The sequence below is a fragment of the Tamandua tetradactyla genome, chromosome 8 (assembly GCF_023851605.1).
Source record: "Tamandua tetradactyla isolate mTamTet1 chromosome 8, mTamTet1.pri, whole genome shotgun sequence".
NCBI classification, from domain to species: Eukaryota; Metazoa; Chordata; class Mammalia; order Pilosa; family Myrmecophagidae; genus Tamandua; species Tamandua tetradactyla.
In genome coordinates, this window is record NC_135334.1 from 67,462,152 (window position 1) to 67,481,452 (window position 19,301).

Here is a 19,301-nt window from a genome sequence, read left to right on the forward strand (position 1 = left end):
TTTATGGTCCGAGAAAGTGTTGTGTAAGATTTCAATCTTTTTAAATTTGTTAAGACTTGCTTTGTGACCCAGCATATGGTCTATCTTTGAGAATGATCCATGAGCACTTGAGAAAAAGGTGTATCCTGCTGTTGTGGGATGTAATGTCCTATGAATGTCTGTTAAGTCTAGCTCATTTATAGTAATATTCAGATTCTCTATTTCTTTATTGATCCTCTGTCTAGATGTTCTGTCCATTGATGAGAGTGGTGAATTGAAGTCTCCAAGTATATGTGTCTATTTCCCTTTTCAGTGTTTGCAGTATATTCCTCATGTATTTAGGGGCATTCTGGTTCGGTGCATAAATATTTATGATTGTTATGTCTTCTTGTTTAATTGTTCATTTTATTAGTAGACAGTGTCCTTCTTTGTCTCTTTTAACTGTTTTACATTTGAAGTCTAATTTGTTGGATATTAGTATGCTACTCCTGCTCTTTTCTGGTTGTTATTTGCATGAAATATCTTTTCCCAACCTTTCACTTTCAACCTATGTTTATCTTTGGGTCTAAGATGTGTTTCCTGTAGACAGCATGTAGAAGGATCCCATTTTTTAATCCATTCTGCCAGTCTATATCTTTTGATTGGGGAATTCAGTCAGTTAACATTTAGTGTTATTACTGTTTGGATAATATTTTCCTCTACCATTTTGTCTTTTGTATTATGTACATCATATCTGGTTTTCCTTCTTTCTGCACTCTTCTCCATACCTCTCTCTTCTGTCTTTTCGTATCTGACTCTAGTGCTCCCTTTAGTATTTCTTGCAGAGCTGGTCTCTTGGTCACAAATTCTCTCAGTGACTTTTTGTCTGAGAATGTTTTAATTTCTCCCTCATTTTTGAAGGACAATTTTGCTGGATATAGAAGTCTTGGTTGGCAGTTTTTCTCTTTTAGTAATTTAAATATATCATCCCACTGTCTTCTAGCTTCCATGGTTTCTGCTGAGAAATCTACACATAGTCTTATTGGATTTCCCTTGTATGTGATGGATTGTTTTTCTCTTGCTGCTTTCAAGATCCTCTCTTTCTCTTTGACCTCTGACATTCTAACTAGTAAGTGTCTTGGAGAACGCCTATTTGGGTCTTTTCTCTTTGGGGTGCGCTGCACTTCTTGGATCTGTAATTTTAGGTTTTTCATAAGAGTTGGGAAATTTTCAGTGATAATTTCTTCCATTAGTTTTTCTCCTCCTTTTCCCTTCTCTTCTCCTTCTGGGACACCCACAACACATATATTTGTGTGGTTCATATTGTCCTTGAGTTCCCTGATCCCCTGTTCAGATTTTTCCACTGTTTTCCCTATAGTTTCTGTTTCTTTTTGGAATTCAGATGTTCCATCCTCCAAATCACTAATTCTATCTTCTGTCTCTTTAAATCTATCATTGTAGGTATCCATTGTTTTTTCCATCTTTTCTACTTTATCCTTCACTTCCATAAGTTCTGTGTTTTGTTTTTTCAGTTTTTCTATTTTTTCTTTTTGTTCAGCCCATGTCTTCTTCATGTCCTCCCTCAATTTATCGATTTCATTTTTGAAGAGGTTTTCCATTTCTGTTCGTATATTCAGCATTAGTTGTCTCAGCTCCTGTATTTCATTTGAACTATTGGTTTGTTCCTTTGACTGGGCCATATTTTCAATTTTCTGAGCGTGATCCATTATCTTCTGCTGGCGTCTGGGCATTTAGTCAGATTTCCCTCGGTGTTGGACCTAACAGGTTGAAAGATTTTTCTGTGAAATCTCTGGGTTCTGTTTTTCTTATCCTGCCCAGTAGGTGGCGCTCGTGGCACTCGTTTGTCTGCGGGTCCCACCAGTAAAAGGTGCTGTGGGTCCTTTAACTTTGGAAAACTCTTGCCGTGGGGAAGGTTCACCAGCCGAAGCGGCTTGAAAGAGTGCCAGCCGGCCCGGGGATCCGAACGCGGGGAGGGTCGCCGGCCACCGCAGCCCGGGAGAGTGCCCGTCCAAATCTCCTAGCCAGCCCGGGCGCCAAGTGTGGCGGGAGGGCGCCAGCCGCCGCGGCCCGGGAGAGTGCACCGTTCCCAGTCGGACCGGGAAGCCACATGTTTGGAAGGGACCCCAGTCACTGTTCTCCGTGCCCTAGGGATCTCCTATCCAATTCCCCCAGTTGGTCCGGGCAGCCGTGCGTGGGGGGGGGCGCCAGCCGCCACGGCTTGAGCGGACCGCCTGTCCACTTCTCCCAGCTGGCCCGGGAAGGAGGAAGGGAGGGACTCCGGCCGCTTGTCGCCCCGGCCCGGGGAAGCCCGTGCCCCTCGGCGATCTCACCGGAGCGGGTTCTTCCAGCCAGTCAGCCGTTCCAGAATGGGGTACGCTGTCTTCTTGATCTCTGTCGTGGCTCCGGGAGCTGTTCTGTATCGTTTCTACTCCCCTAGTAGCTGTTCTGGAGGAGGAACTAAGACCCACGCGTCTTACTAAGCCGCCATCTTCTCCGGAAGTCTCCCAAAATACTTCTTAATTAAATATTTCATATTTACCTTTAACAAAAACACCATTATTATGGTGAACTGTAGATCATCACAAATTTTCTGCTATCAAGAGGTGGGTTCTATTCCCTCACCCTTGAATCTGGTGGGCCTGTGCGACTGCTCTAAGAAAATATGGTAGAAGTAATACTGTCCCCGTTTCTGAGCCCAGGTCTTGCGACTAGCAGATTCCATTTCTTATCTCTTAGAATACTTACTCTTGGAGCCCTGAACTGCTGTGTTGCTACAGAAATACAGTCATAGGTCCCAGGTTGTTACTGCTCTTTGCTCAGGAGCCCAAAGAATGCCTTGGGAAGACACGGACACATCATACCAATGTTTATTCAAAGGGAAACTTACATATAGGAGACACAATCCAGGGCAGCACCTGGACTCCAAGTAGTGCTCCGTGTTGTGCAACAGGCTCCATAAAGATTATATAGGAGAAGAACAAAGGCATTTTGAACCAAACCATGCAAGACCACAAGACTTATTTATCACACTCATGAATGTGTGCACGTATGCTGGACCGTTTGGTACATGTATGCAGGGAATTTGCACAGAACAACTCTATACCTCATGTCCTACCTACCTCTTAACTCTTGGCACCTGCTGGATATCACAAGTTGTAATTATGTTCTAATTGGCATGTTTATTTCTTTACTATCTGACTTCTGTAGTATTCTATTTTATATGATCCATGTTTTTTTCACCACCAAATCCCAGCAGAGCCCATTGCATGCAGCAGGCATTTTGTAAAATTTCTGAATTGATAGGAAAATAGAAAGGGAACTGAGAATCAGAGAGATTGTTGGGTTCCAGATTATACAGCAGTTTGGTAGCTATTCTCAGAATAGATCTGAGTTTTCTTAGCATCAGGCCCAGAATTCTTTGTACAATATTGTGCTGCTTGTCTGTCATAGGACTGGGGCTATCTGATCTTGCTGTGTTGTCTTAAAACAAGTGAAACAAGTGTTTCAAAGTTTCAAAACTTTGAAACAAGTTTTCATTTTCAAACTGAAAACTGTGGTCTTCAGTTTTCCTTTCTATGAATAAAAGGATTAAACAGCTGTTTCCCCCCCCCCCCCCCATTCTGTACTTTTATGCTCTGGTGGCCTCCAACCACAGGATACATATCTACTGAGAACCAGGGAAGCTTCACTCTCCTTGTCAGCCCAGAAGCAGGAATCATGTTATCTCCTGAATAGCCTTTCCTATTTCAGTGGTTATGTGGTGATCATGGTATACTGGCTGAAGCAGAAAGTAGGGTTTGGATTCTAGGAAAAGAGTTGGAGTATCTTCTTGCACCCCTTCTTTATTCAGGACTGTAGTATTCATATACTTCAAGAGCCTTCTTACTCTTCATTGTAAATTTTGGAGTCTGCTTATTTTTCTTTAAGCTTGTGGGAAAAAGCCATAGGACTACTTAAATTAGATGAGGAAAAATGTCCTAGTTTCAATGATTATAGTCAGTAATACTAGTGACAAAGGTTGTCTGTCAGGAGAAAATAAATGTCTCAGGAAATTAGCTGTATGCAAGGTATTTTTACGTCTATTTTCTTACTTAATATCTCAGCCATCTTGCAAGATAGGAACTACTATTATTATTCTAATTTTACAGAAAAGGAAACTAAGGTTCAGTGAGATGTTATGGGCCTGCAAGTAGTGAGTGTTAGAACCGGGATTTAAACTCTAACCGACTGAAGACCAGTGGGTACTCTTGTCACTTTACCATATTGTGTGGGTATGCGGGCATGTGTGTTCACAGTTTTATTAAGATAGAATTCTCATACCATAAAATTCACCTACTTAAACTGTACAATTCAGTGTTTTGTAAGTGTATTTACTGAGTTGTACAACCATCACTACAATTTTGTTTTAGAATATTTTTGCCCCTTCAAAAGAAACCCTGTACCCATTAGCAGTCACCCTCCCCACCCTTGGCCCTAGGCAATCACTAATCCACTCTCTGTTTCTATAGGCTTGCTTATTTTGAACATATCACATAAATGGGATCATAAACATGTGGTCTTTTGTGGCTGGTTTCTTTCACTTAGCATAATGCTTTTGGGGTTCAGCCATGTTGTCATATGCATCAGGACTTTTCATTTCTTTCTTTCTTTTTTTTTTTTTTTTTGAGGGTGCATGGTCTGGAAATCGAACCTGGGTCTCCCTCATGGAAGATGGTCATTCTGACCACTGAACTACTTGTGCACCCCTTTCATTTCTTTTTATTGTTGATAATATTTCATTGAAGAGATATACCTATTTTATTTATCCATTCATCAGTTGAGGGATATTTAGGTTGTTTCTATGTTTTGGCTATTATGAATATTGCTGCTATGAAAATTTATGTACAAGTTTTTGTAGGGACAAGGGTATATATTCCTGGGAGTCAATTGCTGGATCATGCGGTAACTTTTTGAAGAACTGCCAGATTGTTTTCCAAAGTGGTTGCACCGTTAGTTTGTTAAGCTACCTGAATGCAATATATCAGAAAAGGAACAGCTTTTAAAAAGGAAATTTAACAAGTTATAAGTTTACAGTTCTAAGGCCATAAATACGTCCTAACTAAGGCATCCAGAGAAAGATACCTTAGCTTGAGGACCGGTGGTCTGGTAAGGCATGTGGCTGGCATTTGTTGGTCCCTTGCTCCTCAGCTCCATTATTTTCAAGCTCTGTTCCTGTGGGGGTTCCTCACTTTGCTTCTCTGGGGCTGACTTTCATCTCTTGGCTTCCCTTGTCTCTCTCTAGGTTCTGGCTTGCTTAACATCTCATGGGAAGGCACATGGCAACATCTGCTCAGCTCCGGGCATCTCCAAACATCCATATTTCTGTTCTCTCTGTCAGCTCTCTTTGAAATGTTTCCTCATTTAAATGATTCCAGTAAACTGGTCAAGACCCACCTGGAATGAGTGGAGTAACATCTCCATCTAATCAGAAGGTCACAGCTACAACTGGGCATGCCACATCTTTGAGGAGATGATCTAATCAAAAGCTGCATTCGTACAATATTGAATTATAGGAAACTGCTGCCCCCAAAAGATTGGTTTAGGATTAATACATGTTTTTTCTGGGGTTCATATTTTCAAACTGGCACACAATGTATGAAGGTTCTAATTTCTCTTTATCTTTACCAACTTTTATTACCTTTCTTTTTTATTCTAGCCATCCTAGTGAATGTGAAGTAGTGTTTTGTGGTTTTTATTTATGTTTCCCTAATGTCTAATGATACTGAGCATCTTTTCTTGTGTTTATTGGCCATTTGTGAATTTTCTTTGGAGAAATGTATATTCAGATCCTTTGCTTATTTTTAAGTGGGTTGTTTGTCTTTTTGCTATTTTTGAAAGAGTTCTTTATATATTTGGTTACAAGTCTCTTATCAGATATATGACTTGCAAATATTTTCTTCCATTGCCCAGGCAGAGTCTCTGCATTAAAAACTCTTAGGAGGGCTTGCTGTGCGGAGGGCCTGCTATGGTGTGCTGCATTTCATCATGGAGAATGGGCCCAAGGGCTATAAAGTTGTGGTATCAGGGAAACTCCGAGGACAGAGGGCTAAATCCATGAAGTTTGTGGATGGCCTAATGATCCACAGTGGGGACCCTGTTAACTACTATGTTGATACCGCTGTGTGTCGTTCAGACAGGGTGTGCTAGGCATCAAAGTGAAGATCATGCCTTCAATATGGCAGTGTTATTTATAAACCTGCTAATTAGTTATTATCACTTCTATCCATTCCCTTGCATTTAGATTCAACTTCTTTGAGTAGCCTTTCCTCCATCTCTAGCCTTTGTGTACCTCTAGGTCTGCTATATTCTACAGTGTAATCCCTGAGATTACCTTTACCAGAGTCATAATAGCAAGATCATACAGTATCTGTCCTTTTATGTCTGACTTATTTCACTCAGTATCATGTCCTCAAAGTTCATCCACATTGTCATATACTTTGGGGACTCATTTTGTCTTTCTGCTGCATAATATTCTGTTGTATGTATATACTACCTTTTTTTTTTTAACCAGTCATGTCGATGGCCCTTGGATTGCTTCCATCTTTTGGCAATTGTACATATATTAACTAAAAAATAGGGTGGTGCATGGTGGCTCAGTGGCAAGAACTCTCACCTGCCGAGCTGGAGACCCGGGTTCAATTCCTGGAGCCTGCCCATGCAAAAAAAAAAAAAAAAAAAAAAAGATTTTATTGCTAAAAAATGTTAACCATCATTTGAGCTTTCAGCAAGTTGTAATCTTTTTGCTGGTGGAGGGTCTTGCCTTAATGTTGATCGCTGCTGATTGACAGGGTGATGGTTGCTAAAGACTGGGATGACTTTGGCAGTTTCTTAAAAGAAGATGATGAAGTTTGCCACATCAGTGGACGCCTTCTTTCATGAAAAACTTTTCTTTAGCACACGAGATGCTGTGGATAGAATTTTACCCACTGTAGAACTTCTTTCAAAACTGGCATAACTTTTATCAAACCCTGCTGCTGCTTTATCATCTTAATTTATGATATATTCTAAATCCCATGTTGTCATTTCAACAGTGTTTGTCATATCTTTACTAGGAGTAGATTCCATCTCAAGAAATCACTTTCTTTGCTCACCTTTAAGAAGCAACTCCTCATTTGATAAAGTTTAACCATGAGATGGCAGCAATTCAGTCACATCTTTAGGCTCTACTTCTAACACTAGTTCTCTTGCTGTTGCCACCATAACTCTAGTTACTTACTTCCTCCACTGAAATCTTGACCCCTCAAAGTCATCCATGAGGGTTGGAATCAACTTCCAAACTCTTGATATTTTGACCTCTTCCCATGAACCACAAATGTTTTTAATGGCATTATCTGTGGTGAATCGTTTCCAGATAGTTTTCAACTTTCTTTGCCCCAGTCTATCAGTGGAATCACTATTTATGGCAGTGACTGCCTTATGAAATATATTTCTTAAATAAGACTTGAAAGTCAAAATGACTCCTTGAGGTGGGTGCAAGGGTAGTTCAGTGGTAGAATTCTCGCCTGCCATCTGGGAGACCTAGATTTGATTCCAGTCCATGCACTTCCCCTGAAACAAACAAACAAGCAAAACAAACAAACAAACAAAAATTCAACAAATGGTGCTGCAATAATGGGATACTCACATGGAAAAATAATGAAATGTGACCCCACCCTACAGCATACAAAGAAAAAAAAGATTCCTTGATCCATGGGCTGCAGAATGGATGTTGTATTAGCAAGCATGAAAACAACATTCATCTCAGGTGCATTGTCAAGGAATAATCATATTTTGAAAGGAATCTTTTTTTTTTGAGCAGTAAATTTCAACTGTGAGTTTAAAATATTCAGTAACCATGTTGTAAACAGGTTTTCTGTCATCCAGGCTTTGTTATTCCATTTATAGAGCACAGGTGGAGTAGATTTAGTATAATTCTTAAGGGCCCTAGGATTTTCAGAATGATGAATGAGCATTGACTTCAACTTCAAGTTGCCAGCTGCATTAGTCACTAACAAAAGAGTCAGCCTGTCCTTTGAAGCTTTGAAGCCAGTCATTGACTTCTCTTCCCTAGCCAAGAAAAGTCCTAGCTGGCATCTTCTTCCAATACCATATAAAGCTATTTCATCTATATTGAAAATCTGTTGTTTAGTGAGTTCTTTTCATCAGTTATTTCAGCTAGATCTTCTGGGTAACTTGCTGCAGCTTCGACATCAGCACTTAGTGCTTCACTTTGCACTTTTATGTTATGGAGATGGCTTCTGTCTTTAAACTTCATAAATCAACTTCTGCTAACTTCAAACTTTTCTTTTGCAGTTTCCTCACCTCTCTCAGCCTTCATTGAACTGAAGAAAGTTAGGGCCTTGCTGTGATTAGGTTTTGGTTTATGGGAAGGTTGTGGTTGTCTATTCAGACACTAAGCTAAAACTTTCCCCATATCAACAATAAGGCTGTTTCACTTTCTTATGATTCATGTGTTCACTGGAGTAGCACTTTTAATTTCCTTTTAGAGCTTTTCCTTTGTATTCACTCCTTGGCTAACTGGTGCAAGAGGCCTAACTTTCAGCCTATCTCAGCTTTCAACATGCTTTCCTCAGAGCCTAATCATTTCTAGCTTTTGATTTAAAGTGAGAGATGTGGAATTCTTTCTTTCACATGAACATTTAGAAGACATCTTGTAGAGTTATTAATTAACCTAATTTCAGTACTGTGTCTCAGGGAATAGAGAGGCCCAAAGAGAGAGAGATAGAGATGGGTGGAGCAGTCAGAACAAACATAACATTTATTAAGTTCACAGTTTTATATTGATGTGGTTTGTGGTGCCTCCAAGCAATTATAATAGTGACATCAAAGAACACTGATTATAGATCACCATAACAGATATAATAACAATGAAAAAGTTTGAAATATTGCTAGAATTACCAAAATATGACACAGAGACATGAAGTGAGCACATGCTGTTGGAAAAATGGCATCAGTAGACTTGCTTGATGCAGTTACCACAGACCTTCAACTTGAAAAAAAATGCAGTATTTGTGAAGCACAATAAAGTGAAGTGCAATAAAATGAGATAATCCTGTATTTCCTACATAACCAGGATATTCTTGTACGTAAGCATAATGCAACCATCAAAATCAGGAAATTAACATTTATATGTTACTACCATATGATTAATCCTCAGACCATTCAAGTATTACCAATTGTTAAAATGTCTTTACAGCCAAAGAATTCAGTTCATGCGAGTCACTCATTGTACTCAGTTGTCATATCTCTTTAGTCTCCTCATTCTTTCCTTGACTTTGATGACCATGACACTTTTGAAGATTATAGGCCAATTATCCTGCATAATGTTTCTTTATCACTAGTTTCAGGTTATGCATCTTTGATGGGAAATATTACAAAATTAATTATTCTCATTGCATCCTTTGAGGTGGTGCTCATTTCAATTTGTCCCATTATTGTTGGTGTTGACCAGGGTTTTCCACTGTGAAGTTAATCTTTTCTCCTTTATAATTAATAAGTATTTTGTAGGGAGGTACTATGAACTACATAAATATTCCTTTCCTTGTCAAACTTTCAATATACTTAATCATTTATAGCTGTATGTATTCATGTTTCCTATTTTGTTCAGTGGGTAATAATATATTTATAGAATTATTTATTTTGATGTCAAATTATTCCTGATTTGGCCAGTGGGAGTCCTATTCATATTGGCTTCTATCTACTTTTGATGTGTTCCCATCATTTTTTGAGCACTTCCTTGCTTTCTGGACCAAGGAGATTTCTGTGTTTATCATGTACTTTTTCTGCCCTATGTCTTAGAATCAGCCATTTCACCAAGGATCCCTGGTTTCTAAATGGCTTTAGAATTCAAGATGGCTGCTAGGTTTGTTCATGCTGTTGGGCCATTGTTGCTCCTATGCTCTCTCAGTAAACATAGGTAGAAATTGAGGTTGCGACTTCCTGTTGTCACTGTCTTCCCTCTGTGGATGTTCCCTTCTTCCTGCCTGGGCACCAACTCCCCACAGCAGATTGCTTCTTCATGGGGACTCATTCTTCACTTTGCCTGGACACTGTACCAGGCCACACTCTCTCCTCCCATATGGATGTCCTCCTCACTGTACTTGGGCTCTGAGATGTCATACCGAGCATCCCCTATGTGTAGATGCCCTCTCACCATGCTTGGGCTCTGATTCTCCTTGCCAGGCTACCCCCCACAGTGTGGACTCTCTCCTCAGCCTGCTCAAGCTCTGGCACCCAATGGTGGGCTGTCCTCATGATATCTTATCTGGACTATAATAATGTAGTAGCCTCCTAACCAGTCTTTCTATTTCCATTCTTCCTCTACCTTTCACACTTCTGCTGAAGTGATCTTTCTACAGTATAAGTCAAATAATGCCACTGGTTTACTTAAAAATTTTGTTATTTCCCTTTTGCTTATAGAACAAATTTCAAGTTCCTTAGGCCGGCATGCAAGTCCCTCTAAATTCTGATCCAAATGTGCCTTTCCTGCCTCATCTCTTATTAAATCTCCTGTGTGTCCAAGTATGGTCATTGGCTATTCCTTAGTTGTACCCCAGTACATTTACTCTTCTGGATTTTTGGCCTCTGTTCCACCTCACTTAGCTAGTTCCTTTCTTTACTATCTAACAAAATTCCTCTGGATCTTAGTTCAGATGTCTGGTATGGGAAGTTAAGAGTCTAAGTACAGTGAGGAGGGCATGCATGTGGAGAGGGAGTGACCTGGTGAATCTTTCTCTGAACTTCATAGTCAGAATAATCCTATTTTTTTTTTTTTAATTTCTGATGGAATACTTCATTCTTCCTGTTTTCATAATTAACTCTGTATACCTGGTGCCCCTGATTCATTGACTGCTCCTTGTATGCTCAGGGCATTGTGTATAGTAGACACAATGTTTGGGCAAACAAGGCTGATGGAACTTGTCAAGGGGATGAATTCTGGGTGGTTGAAGTTGCTTCAGTGTTGTGCCAGTTTGAGAGGATGTGTGTACCCTAGAAAAGCCATGTTTTAATCCTAATCCCATTTTGTAAAGGTGGCCATGTCTTCTAATCTCTGTTCAGTACTGTATGCTTGAATCTGTAATTAGATCATCTCCCCAGAGACATGATTTAATCAAGAGTGGTTGTTAGGCTGGATTAGGTGGAGGTGTGTCGTGATTGGTTTACTGGAATCCTATAAAAGAGGAAACATTTTGGAGAAAGGAGATTCAGAGAGAGCAGAGAAGAATGACATAGCCACGAGAAGCAGAGAGCCCACAAGCCAGTGACCTTTGGAGATGAAGAAGGAAAACGCCTCCTGGGGAGCTTCATGAAATAGGAAGCCAGGGGAGAAAGCTAGCAGAAGATGCTGTGTTCGTCATGTGCCCTTCCAGTCAATATAGAAACCCTGACCCTGTTCACCACGTGCCTTCTCACTTGAGAGAGAGACCCTGAACTTCATTGAACTCCTTGAACCTTCTTTCCCTGGATGCCTTACATTGGACATTTCTATAGACTTGTTTTAATTGGGACATTTTCTCGGCCTTAGAACTGTAAACTAGCAACTTATTAAATTCTCCTTTTTAAAAGCCATTCTGTTTCTGGTATATTGCATTCCAGCAGCTAGCAAACTAGAGTAAGTGGAGTCTGTTGTTTTTATCTGAAGCCCATTCAGAGGCTCCATTGAGATCTGAGAGGCTCTGACTACAGGAAAGTGTTTAGATCTTGACATTGCTGAGTCTAAATGCCCATCCTATTACAGATCTCTTTCTGAGATATTATATGTGTTCACAATATTCTCTTTCTGTTTTGTAAATTCCAAATATGTTCTTTTAAAAATTCCTCTGCATTCTTATCCCAAATTAAAGAATTACTGGCTACAGGCATATGGGTATTAAAAGCTGCAAATAATAGCAGCTACATCACCCTACTAAAAAAACCTGGCCCAAGCTATCTGAAGCCCAGCTTATGTCAGCCTGTCTTCCATTTAGTCTGTCTCTGGAGAGGCATTTAGGCTCAAGTGTCAGCAAAGGAGGGTTTCAGGCTTTCTCAGTGACTTATAAGTCTGTACTTTTCAGTCTGTACTTTCTACCTATGTGTAGGTATAGGTAGAAAGGATGCATTATAGGCTAGGGTTCTGGCAGGATTTGGGCTTTCTGGGGAGGAAGGAAAAAAGATAAGGGACTGTATACCCATCTCACTTGTTCCAACCATAGCAACATCTTTATCCTCCCTTTGCTCATTCCCTCCTCCTTTTCTTTCTATCTTACGTTGGAATTGTCTGGTTTCAGAGCTGTGCACTTTTCCATGTTTCATAGTTGTAGCAATGAAATGGTAAAAAATGGATCAATAACTTTTGCTTTTCCTGTCTGGTGTTCAGTCTAGTTTAAAATAATTTCAAAATTGAGGTCAGGACATTTTCTAATATACATTTTCAAGTTTTGACTCATCATACTGAGGTGTGGCAACACAGGAGTTGGAATCAAGCTGTACTTACCTACAAGGGTAACTGTCTGTTTGATTTGGCCTGAGAGACAATAGGAATGTTCCCAAGTCAAAATTAGCACTCTTCCATCTGCCTAGTAGTAGTTGAAATTAAAGAGGAATGAAGGATTTCATGGTTGTTTGGGAATCAGCATGGAAAGAAAGATCTATAGAGTATGATGGACCTGACATAATTTCAGCTCTAATATTAACTAGATTTGCAATCTTTGGCAAGTGTTAAGCTCTCTGTGCCTCAGTTTTCTTATTTGTAAAAGGAAGGTAATAAAGTGAAAATAAACGATATGATTCTTCTAGGGTAGACTCTGGTTTTGACTTTGTACTAGCAGTGGTTGAGAGGCTTCCACCAGAACCTAATAGTCTCTGGCCTTAGTCCTTCATTTCACAGTTCTCAGGCCACTTATATTATTTATGTAGTCTTCACAGTTTGCCCAGAGAGGGAAAGACAGTGTGATTATTCCTATTCAACAAATGAGGAAATTGATGCTCAGAGAACTTTTCTCTTGTCTTAGGACCAGGGATCTCTGAATGACTCTTCTTATCACTGAGCAGTCCTTTTAGAGAGGCAGCACAGGACTTCTCCTGTGTCCTCTTTTTCAATTAAAGCAATAGTTTTCCCAGAATTCTTAGAAACTTCCCTTTAGGACTCAGTGACCCAAGGGGAGGCTGAGAAAATGAGTATTATTTGTCTCATTGCCTTTCCATATAAAATTGGAGTTTATTTGGGAAAGATGAAGGGAAGAATGGATACTGGTTAGGCATTTGAAAGTCTCTGCCACACTGTTATTAGTAAAAATTATGCAGCTTATCACCTTTCCTTTTTTATTTGGCTGCTCTGAGGTGCAAAGCTAATTTTATGTTTTGTGTTCAATTACAGTAATTAGTGGACATTTCTGATAAAATTACCAACTGATGTTAATGACTTTTCAATATGGTTGTTAAGAAATGAATTTGTACTCTGTACAATTCCACAAAAATTTGTGATGGTGACTATAGCTTACTGAAGCTGTCTTATTCTGGCTGGGCATATAGTAATAAATGAGAAAATAAGAACATTTCCATTCTAGAGGTGAAAGTATATATTGACATTTTTAGTCAATTGGGATAAGTTTTTGGGCAGACTGTGCTGAAGGCCCATAATTAAGAGTGACTAGTTCTGTTTGGGGATTCTAGGAAGCCTTCATAGAGGTGGTGATGTTTGAGTTGAGTCCTAAAGGATAGACAGAGAAGAAAATTTTGGGGAGGAGTTTGTTACTGCATCTTCCTTTGAAAGGTTGGTTGGTAATGTTAATACCTCAGTGATCATCCATTTCATTGTTAGACACCTCCGATTATTATAGTGTTCTTATATTAATCCAAAATAGAATCCCCTATTCCTCTTTTTTTTTTTCTTCCCTCCCTTCCTTCCTAATTTATATGACATACTGTGTGCCAGGAATAGTTCTGAGGTCTGGAGATAAAGACCAAGTCTTTACCCCTTGGAACATGGATTTTATTGGGAGGGGTCAACCAATAAGCAAATAAATATAAAATATGTCAGTTAATTTTAAGTGCTATGGATATAAATAAAGCAGGATAAGAGGGAATAAAGAGTGCTGAGATGGTGGGGAGAGATTTTTGTCTTTTTATAAAGAATGGTCAGGGAAGAACTTTTTGATAAAGTGACATTTGAGCAGAAACCTCAAAGAATGGAGGGAAAAACACAGGTGGATATCTTGGGGGGAGACTGAGTGATAGAACCAAAGCCAAGGTGGAAGTGCACATAGCCTGATGGAGGAAGCGATTGTGCCTGGAGCAGCATGAGTGAAGGAGCAAGAAGTAGGTAGGAAACAAGTTCACAGATGTAGCAGGGTGAGATGGGCCAGGGAGGTAAGATCTTGTAAGACCTGATAGGTTTTTGTAAGGACTTTGGTTCCTAAACTGAGTGATTTGGGAAGCAACTAGAAGATTTTGAGCAGAAAAGAGTGATGTGATCAGAGACGTAACATTTTAAAAGGATCACTCTGAGGGGCAAGAGTGGATCATTTAAGAGACTTTTGCAATCAGTCCAAGTCTCTTGGAGGAAGGTTTATTCCTCCAGGAAGGTAATAACTTCCCTTCTCTGTGCTTCCTTGCCTTCTTTCAACTTCAAGCCTATTTTGATTTATGAATATATGATTAGTTGCTTTGTGACTGACTGCCACTAAGTGGATTCTATACTTTTTTTGGGCATTTCCATTCTCCTTTTCTTATTTCCTTGATTACAGCATTTTTGTTAGCCATTACTGTTATTTTTTTGTACCCTACCTCATTTTATAGAGTACCTTTAATAGACAACTGGCCTTGCCTATTGCAAGAAGGAATGGCATATTAGATGACTATTCTAAAACTCAAATCGTTATTGTTGACAGACTTCCTCCTATACTTAACTGATTATATCAGAAGATTGTAATTCTTATTCATTTAGTAAATATATTTTTTTGTAATTGCAAAAGAATAAAATAAAAACAATAATTTTCAGATCATAAAGCACTATAATCACAGTAGTCATCAGTTAAATACATAGCCACTAGCTTTAAAGCTTTAGTGTCTAAACAAAACCAAATTTGCTAATTATTACTGATTACTGGCCTTTATATTAGTGTTCCGGTGTTGCACACTCATATGCAAAGTTTAGGTGAGTGTCCTAAAAGGGCCTCAAGCCTAAGATGACTACACAGGCAAAACAATGCTGACCAAGATAATTTGTGAATTACTTATTGTGTAAACCAAAGAACTATACAAATACAGGTATTATAGTACTTAAAACAAGTTATCTGCTAACTTGTTGTAAGTTTTGGCAAGTCATTTGACTTCTCTAGGCATTAAATTTTTTTGGATATACAGCTTGGTCCCTAAGGTCCTTTCTACCTCATTTGATTCTGCTTTTTAATTTCTTTAGCTAATAGTTTCTTCCTTGATTATAGACTATTATCTGTCAGTAATATGTAGAACTGCTGGCATCTTAACAGTGTGCCTCAATTTCATCAGTCTTGTGTTTCATCAGTGGAGCCAAGCTTAGTCAAGCTTAGCCAAGTTTTCTATAGGAGCACCAACCATTACAAGAGAGTATGTGAACCAGCTCATCAGCCTTTTATAACCAAACTGGCATTTGAGTTTTTGGGAACTGAAATATAAAATAAAAGATGCCTGAATCTGATCATTCATGCTGAAGATATTAAGGATTTTACCTAACACTGCAAGTTTGTTGTCCTTCTCTCGTATCCTATTTATTTTGTTTATTTGGTTTTCAGTACTTTTTTACAGTTTTATATAGGCCAGTATCCCCTATTAGTGGTGAACTCCTTGAGATGCGGGCCATTTCTACATCATCTTTAATCCCCCAAATCCAGGTCAGGCAACATACGGTAGATAAATGTATGTCCTGCATACTCATGAGATTTGCAGGTGATAAAGGCTGAGAGAGAGAGAGAGAGAGAGAGAGAGAGAGAGAGAAAGAGAGAGAGAGAGAGAGGAAAGAAATGGCAACATATGGACAGGCTGGAGGAGACCTTGCATGATGCTATTCTTATGAACAAGACTGCGGTGGTTTTGGCAGCTTGAGCTCAATGTTAGCCAAAGGTCTGCAGTGGCTAAAAACCTAATGCATCTTTAGACCAAATTATTGGAAGTACTAAGTATAATTAAAGAAGGTGAAAGTCTACTGTTTTAGTGGACAGACTTCACTTAGAGTATCATGTTTCTCTTAGGGTATGAGGTACGAACAGGACTATATTTAGTGGAGGGTGCCCTAGATTACTGCTAAACCACGTATGGTCTGAACTGTTGCCAGTCTGCAATGAGGTAAGGATAGAAACTGAGTGTGTTGGAAACTTTTATAGCAAATTGACAGTGTAATTTTATGTCTAATAAAATAAAGTTAATGAGCTTTATTTTCCATGTCTTTGTTTCTTTTTTATTTTACTTTTCTAGTAATTAATTTTTTTTCTATTTAACAAAAGTCTTAGTCTATGACAGATGGTGAGAAACCAGCCCTTCATTACAGTTTTAGAAGAACTGTCCTAGATAATAAAAAGGTCCAAAATTCCCTGCTATTAGGATAGCTGATCTCTCTCTTCATACCCCCCAAGACTAAGTGCCTTTGTATATATTTTCCTTAATACCCTGTGCTTATGCCTATCATAATACTTTATATCATATTCTCTCTTATGTACTTCTCGAAGATGTTCAGTAGTTCTCAACTTTGGCTGATCATTAGAATTACCTGGGATTACATACGTATTTCTAATACTATATGATTAAAATTTTAAAAGCATATTATATAAACACTCTTATATATAGATATCTATATAGCTATAGTTATAGCTATAAAGATGCAATACCTAGGCCACATCCCAGTCCAACTGAGTAAAAATGTATGCTGGAATGCCAACATATCTATATATATTTTAAAGCTTTCCAGGTGATTTTGATGTACAGGCAAAGTTGAAAACCACATATGACCATAAGAACCTTGTAGTTGTGGTCCTATTCACTGATGTGTCTATCCCCAGTGCCTTGTACAAAATGCTTAAATGGTTGTTAAATGAAGAAAAGAATAAAAGAATTGGGGATATTTATCCTGCAGAAGAGAAAAAAAATGGAGGGACTAGATGGTTCACTATACATACATATCTGAAAGCCTTTAATGTGACTTGTCCTGAAGGACATTTTCTGAGTTCTTCAGAAGGCAGAGTTGGAAGTCTATAGAGAGGCATGTGGTTGAATGTGAGGGAGCACTGTGTAAAGGTTCTAGGAGAAACTGAGCTTCCCATTCCTGCATATGTTCCAGTAGAGCCTAGAAGACCATCCAAAGAGTTGCTGCATGGAAAGGAAAGATAGATGAGATCAGATGATGATTCTTGGTCATAGTTTGAAAAGCTCTGTTTAAGGCAGCTGTTATCTATCCTGTAAATTAGAATGAAGGACAAGGGGGTCCAAATAACATTTTGAAACTACTTTGAAATTGCGTTCTTACAGTGCAGCAGATCCCCCAGTCTGTATCATCAATTAATTCTCTTTATAATGTGGGTGTCTTCAAGAGATTCCTTGTTTCCTCCCCACTCGCAGCACTACCAAAATTGAGACCTCTGGTCTTAGGAACAGCATGGGTACTCAGGGTGTAAAAGGGCCTCATGTCCTCATAGAGTTCTTCCTCTACATCTTTCTGCCATTAGACTAATTTGTGCACATTGAATAGATGGTTCAGGTGTCTGGGAGGATGAGTCAGTGCCAAGAAATTTGTCTGTAGCTCACTTCATTCACCAGGCACAATGCTGGTTACTCTTTGTCAAGCGTAGGGAGAGGGATGCAGCCATTGATATAGAGATGACTAACAGTGATCTCTTGTAAACAGCATAGCAGAGAAAAATAAAACATTGGCTTAGAAGTCGAACTGGGGTTCAGATGACTCACCCATTTACCAGCTGTGTAGTTTTGAGAAATCACTCTGCCATCTCTTACTGATCAAACTCTTTCATCAAGTTCTAAGCTGTAGTTTCTCTTTCTAAGATGTGTCTTTCATTTAATCTTCCAATATAGCAGTCTAAATCATTACCATAATCTCTTGCCTATAATTCTGAAAAAATCTACTAACTTGTTTTCCTGTTTCCCTCATCTACCCTATTCTTCCATTCCTCATTCAGCAGTGATCTTTTAAACATGTAAATTAGATCTTGTCATTTTGCTTAAAAACCTTCCAAAGCCTTCCCAATGTACTTAGAATGAAATCCAAATTCCTGAATATGACTGGAGTCCCTGCATAATCTGACTTCTGTCGTATCTCTTGGCCCTGGGGGTGGGGATGGGAGTGGGAGGGGGAAGGAGTGTGGTAGCAGGGTAATACTACCTCAGAGGGAGCATTTGGAAATGATGTAAAGATATTTTTTATTGTCTCAATGTTGGGGTCACTACTGGCATTTAGGAGGTCTGGGCCACTCGGTAAATGTCTTGCAGTGTGTTGTTCAGCTCAAGGTCCATCACAGTGTCTGATACACACTAGGTGCTTAAGAAATACTTATTTTACTGACACCTCCCTGGACCTCAGTTTTGTCATATGTGAACTGTGATAGTACCTACTTCATAAGTTTGTTGTGAGATCGACATTATTTCTAAAGCACCTGGTACACAATAACACTTAAAAGGTAACTGCTGCTGAGCTTTCCTTGCTTTAAACAGCTAAGTGCCTACCTCGTGTTTTTGCCGGGGCATTAGAATCAGAACCTGATCTTTTGGGGGAGGTGTGGGCAGGTTGCTTCTCTGTACCTGCAGCCTAATCTTAGAGAATTCTGGGTCTGACTGACCTGAGGAGTCCTGGGAAAGGATTTGTCTAGACCCAGTTGCAGAAACTAAGGCTCAGAGAAGCTCTCTGGTTCTCTTCCTTGACTCGAGCTCACTCAGAAATCTGGCAGGCCCTGGAATGTCAGTTACCTTCTGCTGCAGATAGTGGGGAAGAATAGCTGAGAGGATGGTTAGGTAGTCAACCCGCCCTCGGCTCTTCCCTGAAAGGAGAAGCATTCGGCTTCCTCGCGTCTCTTTTCTTCCTTTCTTCCCCCGCCCCTCCTGCTTCGCCAACCCAGCAGCGTCTTCGCTGCCGCCCTGCGAGGGCGCGAGCGTGCTGCACCTCGGGAGCTGCTGCGGCTGAGCTGCCGGAGCCTGGCCCAGCCGAGTCGGGCGGAGCCGGTGAAGTCAGGACATTGCTTCGGCCCGCAGGCCTGGGAGAGGTGCGGTTTTGCAACGGAAGCGATCGCTAGGGATGCCGGGGCCGACTCTCCGCACCAGGTAATGCT

The 19,301-nt window shown here is 39.7% G+C and overlaps 1 protein-coding gene across 11 annotated transcripts in view; it reads left to right on the forward strand.

Moving 5' to 3' along the window:
- PAK1 (p21 (RAC1) activated kinase 1) overlaps positions 1 to 19,301 on the forward strand; it is a 287,689-nt gene that overhangs the window by 141,757 nt on the left and 126,631 nt on the right. The window contains exon 1 of one of the 11 annotated variants that reach the window (XM_077113491.1): positions 16,216 to 16,317. The exons of 8 other annotated variants lie outside the window; for them this stretch is intronic. The gene's annotated coding sequence lies outside the window, so the exon portion shown is untranslated. Of the gene's footprint in view, positions 1 to 16,215; positions 16,318 to 19,102; positions 19,294 to 19,301 lie in introns of those variants that run through there. 2 more of the 11 variants (XM_077113482.1, XM_077113483.1) reach the window with 2 other exon arrangements.